This window comes from Macrotis lagotis, chromosome 6 (genome assembly GCF_037893015.1).
Source record: "Macrotis lagotis isolate mMagLag1 chromosome 6, bilby.v1.9.chrom.fasta, whole genome shotgun sequence".
In the NCBI taxonomy this organism is placed as follows: Eukaryota; Metazoa; Chordata; class Mammalia; order Peramelemorphia; family Peramelidae; genus Macrotis; species Macrotis lagotis.
In genome coordinates, this window is record NC_133663.1 from 173,347,868 (window position 1) to 173,362,582 (window position 14,715).

The following is a 14,715-nucleotide window of genomic DNA, read 5'->3' on the forward strand; positions in this document are numbered from 1 at the left end:
ACCATTATTCCTAACAATTATAAGTGAATATGTGTATTTATAGAGAAATTTGTGAATATGAGAATGTTACAAAAATATATAAATATACACATAATATTTAAGCTTTGTGGAAGAAATCATTATTTTACTCAATTAAATGATTTCATTAAATGCCTTTATTAGGAACTAATCTTATCCTCAATAATCAATAGAGGTTTATGAACATTGTTTTTTTTTTTTGAATTGTTGTGGACCCACAGAGCACCTTGAACATTGGTTAATTTGAATTTTGTGTTTTTTTTTAATCCATAGATACAAAAGGAGGAGGTTTCAGGTGATGATTAGCTGGACCCTTTTATTCGAATAAGTATTAATTAATTTGATATGATTCCATAGGGGTAGTGGTTGTGAAATGCAATTGTAATTTCTCTAGCTTAATGAGAGGAAGTTAATAAGAGGACTTTCACTCTCCTTTTCTTCTTGTTATGGTAACCAATGCAATTGTAATTTCTCTAGCTTAATGAGAGGAAGTTAATAAGAGGACTTTCACTCTCCTTTTTTTCTTGTTATGGTAACCAAGTTCAGTGTGAAGGAGGTAACTTAATTACCTGGAAATCCCCCAACTATTTTTGTTGTCCCTTCATACTTCGTCATTCCCCTATTGCCCAATCCAGGGAGATTACCACGAGTGCTTGGCCCATCGATGACTGTTATTGCTGACCTCTGTTGTCCCAGATCATGAGTTTATTCATCAGAATGGTAAGACCTGAAGCATCAAGGTAGGTCTATATTGGTTTGCTCATTAGCCCATTTGCCAAAAAAATATTCCATATTTTAGCCTTCCTGGAGAGTCATAGGCAAAGTTTATCTGCCTCTGAATTTTTGGTCTCTTCCACTTGTATTGTTTGGGTATGAAGCGCTGTTATGCTAAAGTTCTGAAGGAAGGGGCATCTCATCCTGAGAAAAATCTGAGGTTCATTTCATTAGAGGGAACTATAGACTTTTTTGTTTGTTTTTGCAAGGCAATGGGGTTAAGAGACCCGCCCAAGATCTTACACCTAGGTAATTATTAGGTGTCTGAGGTCATGCTTTATCCACTGAGCCACCTAGGTGCCCCTTGTCAATTGTTTCAATAAAAACTGTTAAAAGTAAGAAAAAATAAGCCAATTCACCTCTACAAGCTTTAGATTCAGTGGTGGAATTTAAATAAATTAGCAACCGGTTCTCTGAACTAGAAATAGAATTAGGTATCAATTATTCCAAACTAGTGCGAGCTGGCTGAATCCCACCACTGTTTTTTAACATACTAATGAAGAAAAGGCACCTATTCATGATACCCTTAGAGATTTGTTTTTCAGAGTGCAATCATTCATGGGCTCTGAATGTCAGAATACTGTAGTTAAAGTATGATCATTTTTCCAGGGCATCTATGTGCAAGAATGAAAGCACGTCAGTATTGTAAAGATCCACCTTGGATCAACTAGTCCTCAGTTAGTCAACTACCCATATTTACTGATTATGGAAAATCAAAGGTAATGTGTTGCAGTGAGCACACTGTAGGTCAGGAATAACTGTGTCCAAATTGAGCTTGATGCTCTCATTGGTTGTATGAATCTCACCTAGAAAGTAAAAACTATGTATATCAAATCGTTCCCAAGACTAACCTATTAAGTTTTAGATGAATTTAAATTCGCATTGGTGCAGTGATCTCTTTCATTAAGTCAAGGACAACATGAGAATTAATAAAGGGTATTAAACTCTCCAAACTTAATGTAATAGTGAAATGAATTAATGCCTGTATATAGAACCCAGTAAAATATATGATGATAGTAGACATCAAATGAACGTAATATCGAACAGCCTTTTTCAGAGCATATCTTCATTAAAACAGTGCTTTGACCCTCAATTAAAGACACAGAAAGAAAACTTTTGATGGTGAAATTAGCCATAAACAAAGAAATTGGAGTTATATTTTGTATCAGTACCACAAAATGAAGTACCATTTGGGAATCTGATAAATACTTAACTGTACTGGTAAGGAGAGTTGCACAGAACTAAGTTCCTGAAGTTAGTTCTAATTAACCATTTTCAACTTAGGAAATATAGACAACCTCTGTGGTCTTATGGTTTCCTATGACATAAATATGATAAAGAGTTTACTACAAAACAACGAAAATCCTTGCAAATCTGATGAACACTTTATAAAAATAATCTTTTATTTATCTCCCTTAATCCTAATTTCTCATATTGAAAATGACTAATCTGCAAACATGTTTATCAAAAATATATTTATACAATGCTAACTTGACTGTAACTTAAAAATATACATGTGCATATAGATAAAAAATAAATTAAAAAAGAGAATTCACTGTATTTTACTTTTAGTTTCCTGAACCAAGAGATACAAGTAAATTTACATAGCATTTCCAGCTTTACTAGAGAAAAATTGCTATAATATCTTTATTCAAAAGTTGTACCCTACTCTATTATCTTTCTAGGATTTCTAGATACTAATGTACATAAGAGGAAACAAAATGAGAATTTTTCATTAAAATGAAGATATTATGAAGAGAAGTACTAACACTCATACCAGCCCTTCATTTCCCAACATCTCTCTCCTCCTCCTTCCCTCCATTCCTCTCTTTTCCTCTCTTCTCTCTCTCTCTCTCTCTCTCTCTCTCTCTCTCTCTCTCTCTCTCTCTCTCTCTCTCTCTCTCTCTCTTTCTCTCATCTGTGAAGATAGTTCACTTAATTATTTAAAAGATATAAATAAGGGAATTTATCAGGCCATTTTATTTTTCTATAGCATTCAGAATATTTTTGTTAATATGAGTTGTAAAAGTGATAGATTGCACTCATTTCACCTTTCAATAAGTCCTATAACAAATACATATTTTTAACAAGTGTGGTAAACTTCTATTATCATTCATTTTATGTATTTTGACCTATTTTATTTTATTTTCTCCCACTGGCAAATGCAACTGAAAATGGTGATAGAGGATAAAGATTATTCTGATTAATTCATGTTCAAATTGAACTGATAGAAATTTTGCTTTGTATAGATGCTTTCTCCCTTTTGTTTTTATTTCAAGATTTTTTAAAAATTTCTCTTCCTGGGGTAGCTAGGTGGTGAAGTGGTTAGAGCATTGGCCCTGGAGTCAGGGGGACCTGAATTCAATTCCAGTCTCAGACACATAATAAAAATTAGCTAGCTGTGTGACCTTGGGCAAGTTACACTGCCTTGTTAAAAAAAAAAATTCTCTTCCTTCCTGGAGTATAAGTTATTATTTAAATCAATCCTTTCCCTCCTATGATTACAGAATTGTGATAGAAAGGATTTTAGATATCAACTCATCCAACTCCTTCATTTTACAGAAGAGAGAACTGAAACCCAAAGAGATTAAATGATATACAAAAGATCTTAGAGTTAGTTACTAAGTATCAGATGTGGTTTTTGAACTACAGACTTGTAACACCACACTCAGTGCTCTTAGCAATGTGTCATTCAAATGGTTTGAAAATAGTGAATTTAAGTTAAGTCTGATCTCAGATCAGCTGATTACTGAGATTGATTTTATGTATATTCTAATTAGAAAGTGATAGTAAGTAAATATGTGTGAAAATAAGACGTTCTCTTCTAATTTAGTTCGACTACGTCCTCACTGTGGGTCTGTCTAACCCAACAGGACTCCTGTCTTCAAACATAAATCATCCTCAAAAGATGGAATCCTTCAAATCAAGTTGAAGAGGTTTACATACCTAAGTGTATAGGACTTGAAGAAGAGAGGAAGGCATGATATCCCCTTTTCATTTTCTCCCACTCCTTTTCCACTGTTTCTTCTCCCTTCTACTCCATTTGAATCCTTTCCTTTCCATTCTCTTTCTAACTTAACTTTCTTTCCATTATTCTACCTTTCCTATCTCCTACAACTTAAATTTTCCATTTATTTGCCACCAATTCTCCTTAATATTTTCTCCAAATATCATTTTCTCTCCTTTCCCCTCTCTAGAAAGGAATCATTTATAATCTGCCTTGTTTTGAAATTCAAAGATAAGGGATATCAGCAATCATGTCAGTTCAGCTCTCCTCCTTTGAGCAATTTTCTTGCCACCCACTCAAAGTTTCTAAGGGATATTGGTAAAAAGGAATTTATTGGAAAATTATTATCTAATTAAAAACACAATACATTAAGTGATATAAAAACATCAGTAAGGATATGTATAAAATAAGATTTTGTGAATTATTAATAAAATATGTAGATTTTTAATGGGAAGATTATAAGTTATAAGTTGAGACCAAAAGTAACAGTTAAACCAAACATCACATTCCTGCTCATGAAAAATTGTGATTGTTCTTATTAATGCATAGTTTCACAAAATATTAAAATGGTAAATTATTAACACTTTCTTTAACAGCACTCTGAAATATTATGACTACTATTTGTTTTGCTATTTTTTTATAGAGGAGGAAACTGAGGATCAAAAAATAAGTCACATAGCTAATAAGTATTGTTAAGGACTTGACACTTTCTTAAAGTTTGATAAGCTATTATACTAAACTTCTATATTGTAAATATTACCATAATTTATTAACCTACTACTAAAAATCAATGAGGTAGATATAAAACAACTCACTAACAAGCAATTTATTGTTCCATGGTACCATGGTATCCTTTTTAGATATATCCTATCTCTCCAAAGTTTAAGGAGAATGCATAAATTTTTTCCCCTGGGTAGCATTCCCCAGAACAGGATGCTATTATCAATAGGAACAATTCTGAAAATCTGAATATGTGGTAAAACTAGTGGCTGCAACCTCAAGGTAGAATATTTAACATTTTGCATGACAAATTTTGACACTGTTTATCCATTTATTTTATCTAGAGGGTACTTATTTACTATTCCTGCTGCTTCTGAAATTGCTAAAGTTATTGTTTATTGCAGAACACAGGATGACCTTTTGAAGTTCAAAACAACTTGCCTTAATTCTCCACCTCAATATCCAGTAGCTACTGGTTTCAATTATGCACCAATATTATGGAGGCTGAATGTTTCAGTAAGACTTATGCTGCCTGTAAAGTCAGAGAACATGGGTTTGAATCCCTGATCTCATTACCTTTGGGAACTCATGCAAGTCAGTTAAAGTGTCAAGCCCTCAATTTCCTCACCTTTACAATGAAAAGGTTGTGATAGATCACTTCTAGGGTCTACCCAGTCCTAACTGAATGTAAAAACATGTGCTAATAGGATAGAGAACATCCTACAGGTAGGAAACTAGGCTGAGATGCCTTTGCCAATTATTGGTTGCTTTAGCAACAGTCTGGAAAAAGCTTTACTGTCAGGTGGTTTTAACCTCTGAGAGGAAAAGTGAAATGAGATTTGTACTAGAGAGTATTTATTTAAAATCCTCAAATTTTATACAGAAGAACAAAACAAAACAAAACAAAACAAGTATGGATCTTGGTTTGATTTAGAGCCAATGATATCTAGAACTTAGCTTCCCAGAATTTTAATAAAAATATGGTTAAATTTTCATAATAGTCAATATAAAAAGATATATTCATATACACACACATTTTACACAGGTTTTTATGTGCATATATTATATATCATGTATGTAAATATAAATATGCACATGTGCATACATTGCATATGTGCATACATGCAAATCTACAGAAATGTGTGTATACACACATACATTCATTGATGCATGCTTACATACAAATATGGATAATTATGTGCATCTATGTGTGTGATTATTTACGTATGTGTTTTTATATACATGTACATATTGTGTTTAGAGGCATTTAGGCAAGGAAAAATGCAAATGTTCTCTCACATACTTGTTTTCAATTTGAAGAATTTTTTTCCTTATGCATTGAAATATTCTTTCAGTGTTTTAACAATTCATAGTTACTTCTTTGTGGGTTATCCTTTCACAAATGTTATCAGTGATCAAATAAAAATTCTTGAAGAATTACCCAAGATAACCCTCTGAGAACATAACAAAAATAAAACAAAGCAAAGCAAAATAAAACAAAATAAATGTGTCATTTGCCTTTCAATTATGTTAAGATACTGCATATATATATATATATATATATATATATATATATATACACATATATATATATAAAGAGAGAGAGAGAGAGAGAGAGAGAGAATGAAAAGATTAAATGACTATTCCTTCTAATACAACACTGTACTACTTACCCAATACCTTAGTCAAAAATTTTTATTAAGAATTTACTTAGGGGTGGCTAGCTGGCATAGTGGATAAAGCACCAGCCTTGGAGTCAGGAGTACCTGGCTTCAAATCTGGTCTGAGACACTTAATAATTACCTAGCTGTGTGGCCTTGGGCAAGCCACTTAACGCCATTTGCCTTGCAAAAAACAAACAAACAAACAAAAAGAATTTACTTAATAAGTACCAGGAATATAAGAGAAAGATAAAAAGAACGACTTTTAATACTTAAATTTATATTCAAATAGGTAAGATAAAATATGCAAATGTATATATATAAAACATATATATATATATATATATATATATATATATAAAACATATATATATATATGGTTATAGGTCCATATTCCATATATGTCTTTGGTTGTATATGTGCATTGATATGATTTGTAATTTGTGTCTATGCAAATCTGTGAGCATACACATACATGATTTATATATGTGTTTATATAAATTCAAATAAGAACACAGAAAGCTACATGTACTAATATTCATATACTGCAATTTATAGAGATATGCATGTACATAGAAATCATGCATATGCAATATGGCAATATAACTGGATAAATGCATTCAGTTGTATATGCACATGCATGTTTGTGTATATTTGTACTCCTGTTCATAGACATGTTTGTTTTTACATGCATGAATAACATAATCATAAATGTATATGAGGTAATGAACAGTACATAGATATGTACACATACATTTGAGATTTCAAGTCAAGAAGAAATTATGAGACCCTCATTATTTGCCAAGTGATATACTAAGAACTGGGAATACAAAAATTACATTTTCATGGAGAAAGACAATATAAAAGTAGCTCTAAGATTTTGGAGGAAATGAAAATGAATTAGACAAAGTCCACGAGTGTAAAAAATACAGACTGGAGATAAAGGGTTGTCATAGAATTATCTCAAGCAGTTTGAGCTAGGAATCAGCCTGAACAAGACTCCCAGAAAATTATTCTTTATGTTTTCTTCTCTGTGTATTAGTAAAATGAATTATGGAACTTAAAGTTGCATTTGTGTTTTTTCCCCATAATAATAAAATCATATCTGGAATGTATAACATTAGCTCCAGACCATTCAAATATCTACCTACCAGATTTCACACATTTAATATCACTATCTTCTAATATCAGACTATCTTAAATCAAATGATTACCAGATTAACATGGACAAAAAGATGTGAGAAATATGAGACCCAATGGCATTTTCTGTTTTTTAGCTATTTAAAAAATGAATTTGTTGAACAAAGTTCTACTTTAAATTAAAACAGGTAAAACATAAATATAGACACAAATGTTAATAAAAGGGATTCTTCATTGGTCATGGTGAAGGTCACTTTCTGACAAACTTTATGAGGAATTCATGTACATTTTATAAAAATACCTAGTAAAGTATAAATTATTTGAAGATAGGAGCTACATCATTTTGTTATCTTCAATGCTGAATATGGTGCCTTCAGATTATAGAGGGCAGGAGTTGTTTCACTTTTTTCTTTGAGTGTCCCACACTTAGCACAATGCATAAAATAAATTTAATAAGTTCTTATTGATTGATTAACACATTTATTGATAGCCCTATTTTCTCAATTTCTGTTGTTATAAAAATACCTCATGATGAGTGGAGATTCATTAAGAAGTTACAGGTTTGAAGGATCACCCAACAGAGAGTTCAGATGTACTTAGTGATACTAAAGATTACAGCCCTCAATTAAGTGATAGAATATCTTGAAGGAGATGCATAGTGAACCTCTCTTCTACTTAGAGGTAAGAGATAGTGAATGTGGAATGTTGCTAGTACTTCCCATCACATCTATAAGATGAATATTTTTGTAGAAATGCATTCATTTTTCCATTAAAAAGACAAAAACAAAGCAACTCCATTGCAAGGAATGACTTTTTGTCTTCTTCTTGAGAAGCACGAATTCAGACATAACTTTGATGTATTAAAAAAGTTACCGATTAAAATAAGATCAGCATTTAACAAAACGTGTGCTAATAGAATATTTGAGCTACATGGAAAGAGGGCAAAATCAAAGGGAATACACACTTCCCAGGAACAGTTTTCTAAAAGCTTGTATAATGATTCCCTTAAAGTGGTTCTAGTGCTTTAAAAATTCCAAACTTCTTTTATGTTCTTAGATGTTAATAGTATTTGCTCGAAATTGTAGTGGAGGATCTAATAGTTAGTCTTTTTATATTTTGCACTAATATTCTGGTAAAGTACTTCAGACACCGACACCTTGTTATTTCACTGTCAAAAAACAAAATGACTCAAGTATGAGAATCCTAAAATAGCTATATGGCAAATAAGACTTTTCAGTAATTGTCTTCCTTTTGAATTTGTTCATACATAGTCAATACGTGTCCATAGAAGGCATAACATTGAAATCATCCACATATAAAGATATATTGCACATCTGAATATTCAAGATTCTAGAATATTTTTACATGTGAAATATGTCATGTGGTTTTATTAAAGAATGATCCATTTTCCTGATTAAACTAAAATAAGATTCTGTAAAAAAAAAAAATCCATCCTTCATTAGAATTAGATTGTTGGGGCAGCTAGGTTTCGCAGTGGATAGAGCACCGGCCCTGGAGTCAGGAGTACCTGAGTTCAAATCCGGCCTCAGACACTTGATAATTACCTAGCTGGGTGGCCTTGGACAAGCCACATAACCCCACTGCCTTGCAAAAATCTAAAAAGAAAAGGAAAAAAAAGAACTAAATTGTCATAAACTCAAGCAGCTTTTTATTTTATATCACACAACTTTTCTCAGCAAGCCCAGCAATATGCTTTCATTAGTGCCCAAGCCACTCCATCATCCTTGATGGTAGCTTTTAAGAAGAAATATTTTTGTTCCTTGAACTTTAAAATTTGTCTAAACTGTTAGAATGTGCAAGAGAAAACTAATTCATTTTTCTTTCTCTTCACCCCCCCCCCACAAAGGAGGCTAGTGGAAAGTAATTAGCTTAATTCTACATCAGTCCTATTAAACTCAAGGAAGCTGATCATGTTTTATCAATATCAAATCACTTGCTTCATTTTCTTATGGAAGAATTAGGATAAATCTTCATGGAATACAGAGCATAGAAGTAATTTAAAAAAAAACAAAGAAGAGTGTAGGAAGATACCTGTACCAATGGTGCTGCAAATCTTTATATTATCATGGAGTTATAGAAATCTGTACATCTATGAGAAGTAAATAATGTGCAAATAATTGAGATTTATGTCTATTATTTCAATATATCCTAGATGCTGCTAAAAACAAAAAGAGCAGCAAGGAGGTTCAATAGATGAGTGCCAGGTCTAGAATCAGGAAGACTTCTCTTTCTGAATTCAAATCTGGTCATAGATACTTGCTTATTGTATATTCCTGGACAAATCATTTAATTCTGTTTGCCTCACTTTTCATCTGTAATATGACCTGGGGATTGAAATATCAAACTACTCCAATATCTTTACCAAGAAATTCAGACACACATGAAAAATGACTGAACAATATGAACAGAACTTTAAAGGCCTGAATAAGAATTCAAAAAAATAATTTCAAAGCAGTAAATATTCCAAAATGTTATATAAAGTGCTAAGGATAACTAGGTAATGACTTGAAGTTCACTTGATTGAAGAGAAGATTTTTTTATTAGCAGAGTGAAAAAAATAGTTAATTATTTTCCTGTTGCCACTTCTGGAATGTATAACATCAGCTCCAGACCATTCAAATACCTACCTACCAGATTTCACACATTTAGTATCACCACCTTCTAATATCAGACTATCTTAAATCAAATGATTACCAGAATAATATGGACAAAAAGATGTGAGAAATATGAGACCCAATGGCATTTGCTGTTTTTTAGCTATTTAAAAAATGAATTTGTTGTACAAAGTTCTACTTTAAATTAATAACAGGTAAAACATATATATAGACACAAATGTTAATAAAAGGGATTCTTCATTGGTCATAGTGAAGGTCACTTTCTGAAAAACTTTATGAGGAATTCCACATAGTGAGGTTTTCCACATGTTCCGTTTTTAAGATGGTAATATGCCTCTCCCAATAGGTAACAAAGAATTGCAGAAGATCTGAGATGTAAATATTCAACAGAGTTTTGCCAATTAGTCACAAAGTTAAAAGGAAAAGTCGATTCTAAAAAGTAACATCAGTCAATTAGTAAATTGCAATCAAAACTCATCTAGTCAACAAGGTTGTATGTTTACCAAAAGAAGTGAATGACAGACTCATAACAATGAGATTCCACTTGCTAGAAAACACCAAGTCACTATCATCAGTGCCCATACTCCAATCTCAACAACTTCTGATGAAATCAAATAAAAATTTTTTGAAGAACTAGAAACACTTATCATCAATGTACCAAAAGAGGACAAGCTTATAATTCTGAGTGAATTTAATGCTAGAGTAAGCTCAAATTGTTAGACATGGTAGGGAGTCCTTGGGAGGAATGAAGTTGGAAACAATGGTCAGCTACTACTGAAGACTTGTGCATCTCATGACCTTCTTATTACAAATACCATCTTTCATTTGCCTAAATACATCGGACATGATCCTAACGAGATGGACTAAACTTCCTTGCAGTCCACTTAGGTATCTAAGAGCAATGAAGACAATGTGTGATTCAGAGTACTGAACTGATCACAGATCCATTCTCTCCAAGTTAAATATTTTCATTCAACCTAAGTGGCAGTTCTAAAGCAAAATGCGTATCAGAAGAGTTAATTTCAAGAGGTTGGAGGATTTCTCTGAGAAGAACAGTTTGTCACTAACTTGGAGGGAAAAATGAGCCAGCACTGTATTGGCACCAGTGAAGCAGAAAAAGAGTGGGCAAGTTTCAGAAATTTGTTATACAGCATTGCATTTGCTCATCTGGGAGAGAATACTCGCAAACATCAAGATTAGTTTGATGGAAATAATGGGGGAATACAGAAGCTGATAAATGAAAACTGAGAATTTCACAGGGTTTACCAACAGAACAGTTCATTTATAAGTGGGCAGCTTTAATTCCATCAAAATTAAAGTATAAGTGAAGCTTAGAGAAATTCAGAATTTTGAATTCAGTAAGAAGGCAAACAAAATTCAGTTTTACACTGATAGTAATAATCCAAAGTGCTTTTATGACACACTAAAGCTATTTAGAGCTAAAGACATATGGTACACCCCAACCACTCAGTGCTGATGGAACCACATTGATCATAATAGGGTCATGATTCTAGAGAGATGAGCTGAACCCTTCCATAGAGTTCTTAATCAATCAATGCAAAAATCACTGATCATATATCTAAAGTTAAAAATCAATCTGTCCCTAAGTGAAGTTGCAACTGAATAAGAAGTTTTGCATGTCGTTATGCTCCTTTCATGTGGAAAAGTACCTGCTGATGATTCTATTTCACCTGAAATCTACAAGGTAGAAGACTATTGTTCACACAAAAACTGACTGAAATTTTCCAAGTCTTATGGCTTGAAGAGGTTAATACCTACAATTCAAGGAAGCCTCCATTGTCAATCTCTATAAAGGTAAAGTCAATAAATTGTCCTGTGATAATCACAAGGGTATTTCTCTTTTAGTCATTGCTGGTAAGACTCTAGTCAGAACCCTTCTCAATAGTTTGATTCACCTGGAAGATGGTCACCTCCCTGAGAGCCAGTGTGGCTTCAGAAAGAGTCAAGGAACAGTCAATATTGTGTTTACTGCCCAATAAACTGCAGGGAAAATGCTAGGAGCAGAACATAGGTCTGTATACAGCATTTTTAGATCTGACCAAAGTCTTTGATACTGTAAATTGAGGGCCTATGAAAAATTGTGTCAAAATGTGGTTGCCTAGAGAAGTCCCTCATTAGTGTATGTGAATTTCATGGCAGTCTGCATGCCCAAGTTCTGGATAGTAGACGATGCTCTTATAATTGTTTGGTCACCAATGGAGTGAAACAAGACTGTATCCTTGCTCCCATAGTTTTTAGCCTGATGAATATGGTATCAAGGTCAGAAACCAAACAGATGTTAAAGTTTTCAAATTGAAAAGGCTATAAACCAAGACCAACTGAATTATTGCATGATCTTCTGTTTTCAGATGATTGTGCACTCAGTGCTACCTCTGAAACTGAGATACAACAAAATATGGGCTGATTTTATGCTGCTTGTGCTAATTTTGATCTAACAACTAATACCAAGAAAACACAAGTGATACATAAGCCAGCATCAAATCATTCATATGTGGAACCATTGATTACAACAATTTTTTTAATGTTGTGGATGAGTTCACTTAGAGTGTACTTTCCAGCAAAGTACACATTGATAGGGAGGTTGGCACATGCATTGCTAGAGCTAGTTAAATATTTGGGAGGTTCCTAAAGAAAATGTTTGAGAGAAGAGGTAGTAAACTGATTACCAAACTAAAGAGCTCCAAAACCATTGTGCTGACCTCATTGCTATATACCTGGCTTCCATTTAAATTTTCTTAGAAATATTCTGAAGATCACTTAGTATGATAAGATACCAGGCACTTTATTTCTCAAGCTAGCTTCTAATCATTCAGATATTAATATATAGAATACAATTTCAATGGACTGGCTACATTGTTCAAATTCCAAACCTAAGATTATTTTATGAAGAACTCATATAGAGACACCCTGAATGTCTCTTTTAAGGACTTTGGAGTTGATTGTGCAATATGGGAGACACTGGTAAAGGACTATCCAGCATGGTGTGCCCTTATCAGAAGAATTCTGTGCTCTATTAGAATTAGAAGTTAGAATTGAAGCATCTCAAAGGAAAAGTGTGTTATGTATGTTCACAGTAAGCCCTCCAAGTGTTCACACAAACTCTTTGTGCCTAATCTATGATAGAACACTCTTGAGCTCATATTTGTCTGATCAGCCACAGGTCAGACACACTGTGTCTTATCTCTGACACAGTGATGTAATTTTGGTATTTGATCAAGGATAAGAACCATTTACTAATTGTCCTTGAACATTGATTCTAAAAAAAAGATAGCAGGTACATAAAGAGAGCAAATTCAAAGCATATGATAATAGATCAATTAATCACTTGATAAACATTCATTAAGTCCCTACTAAGTGGTGACAGGTATTGTGATTAATGCTAGGGATATAAAAAGAGACAAAATGTATTTTCTGCCCTCAAGAAGTTTACAGTATAATAGGGGAAATCACATGTAAGCCAATATATATATTAAGTATATACAGAATAAATATTAAATAACAACAGAGGGAACATGTTATAATTAATAATGGTTGAGGAAATGTCCTATATTTTTTTTTCTTTTTTAGAATATAAGCAAAGTCAGACAAGTCAGCAGGAAGAATTGCAAAGAGATAGCATTCCAGTAATGGAGGAAAACTAGAGGAAATATACTTTGGTAAGTGTCCAGTGTCACTGGAATAAAAAATCTATGGCAGAGCACAAACTATAAGAAGAATGGAAAGGTAGGAGGGGCTAAGTTATGAAGTACTGTGAATATCAAACAGAAAATTTTGTATTTTATCTGGGAGGTAATAGAAAGTTAAAGTTTAAATTAAATAAGAATAGAGACATGGGGCAACTAATGTTTCAAAAAATATCTTTGCTGGTTGAACAGATGGTATATTGAAAGTGGGAAGAAATTTGAACCAGCAAGTTTTACCAGCAGACTATCGTAAAAATGCAGATGTGAGGAGATGAAATTTTGCAATTAAGTTAGGCAGGGCACATAGTTTGTCACAAGAAGATCAGAGATGGTAATTAAATCCATGGAAACTTAGGAGAACCTCAAATCAAGTAGTGTAGAGGGAGAAGAGTAAAGAGACTGGGAAGAACTGTGAAGGATCTTTATTTTTTCTTGGTGTGAGATCTGAATTAGATCACAAAGTAGACTGACAAAGATGGGCCGGAAAAGCAAGAGAAAGTGAAAACCTGAAAGAAGATATTATCAATGATGAGAAGTTGATTTAACATGTAAAGATTACAGAAAGATCAAGGAGAATAATTTTTAAAAAGACTATTGAATTTGGAGATTAAGAAATCATTAAGAATTTTGTAGAGAACAATTTCAAATCATATGTCAAGGATTCAGCTGTTTTTTTGAAGGACTTAAGATGAGAGTGAAAGAAAAGAAAAATATTGATACATATTGTAGATAGCCTTTTTGAATTTTGAATTTAAGAATTTGACCACAAAGGGCAGAAGAAATATAAAATGATTAATAGTGATGATAGAAGGATCAAGTGAGGGCATTTTTGGAATATGGGAGGCATGAGCATTTTTTTTTTTGATATAGGAAATGAAACAAAATAAAGGGAAAGATTAAAAATAAGTGAATGATTGAGAATGATGGAGAGGGCAATCTACTAAAAGACATGGGCTGGAAAGTAATATTTTGGAGAGTTACAGGGATAATCCTTGCATCATATGAAACAGGAGTGAAGGAACTGACAGTGACAGAATGCATTTAAGTGATAAAAA

The 14,715-nt window shown here is 32.8% G+C and overlaps 1 long non-coding RNA gene across 1 annotated transcript in view; it reads left to right on the plus strand.

The window, feature by feature from the left end:
• Nucleotides 1–14,715, plus strand: part of LOC141491923 (uncharacterized) — a 224,020-nt gene that overhangs the window by 36,016 nt on the left and 173,289 nt on the right. The window contains exons 2-3 of the long non-coding RNA XR_012469804.1: nucleotides 654–758; nucleotides 13,545–13,633. This is a non-coding gene — a long non-coding RNA (uncharacterized LOC141491923). The remainder of the gene's footprint in view (nucleotides 1–653; nucleotides 759–13,544; nucleotides 13,634–14,715) is intronic.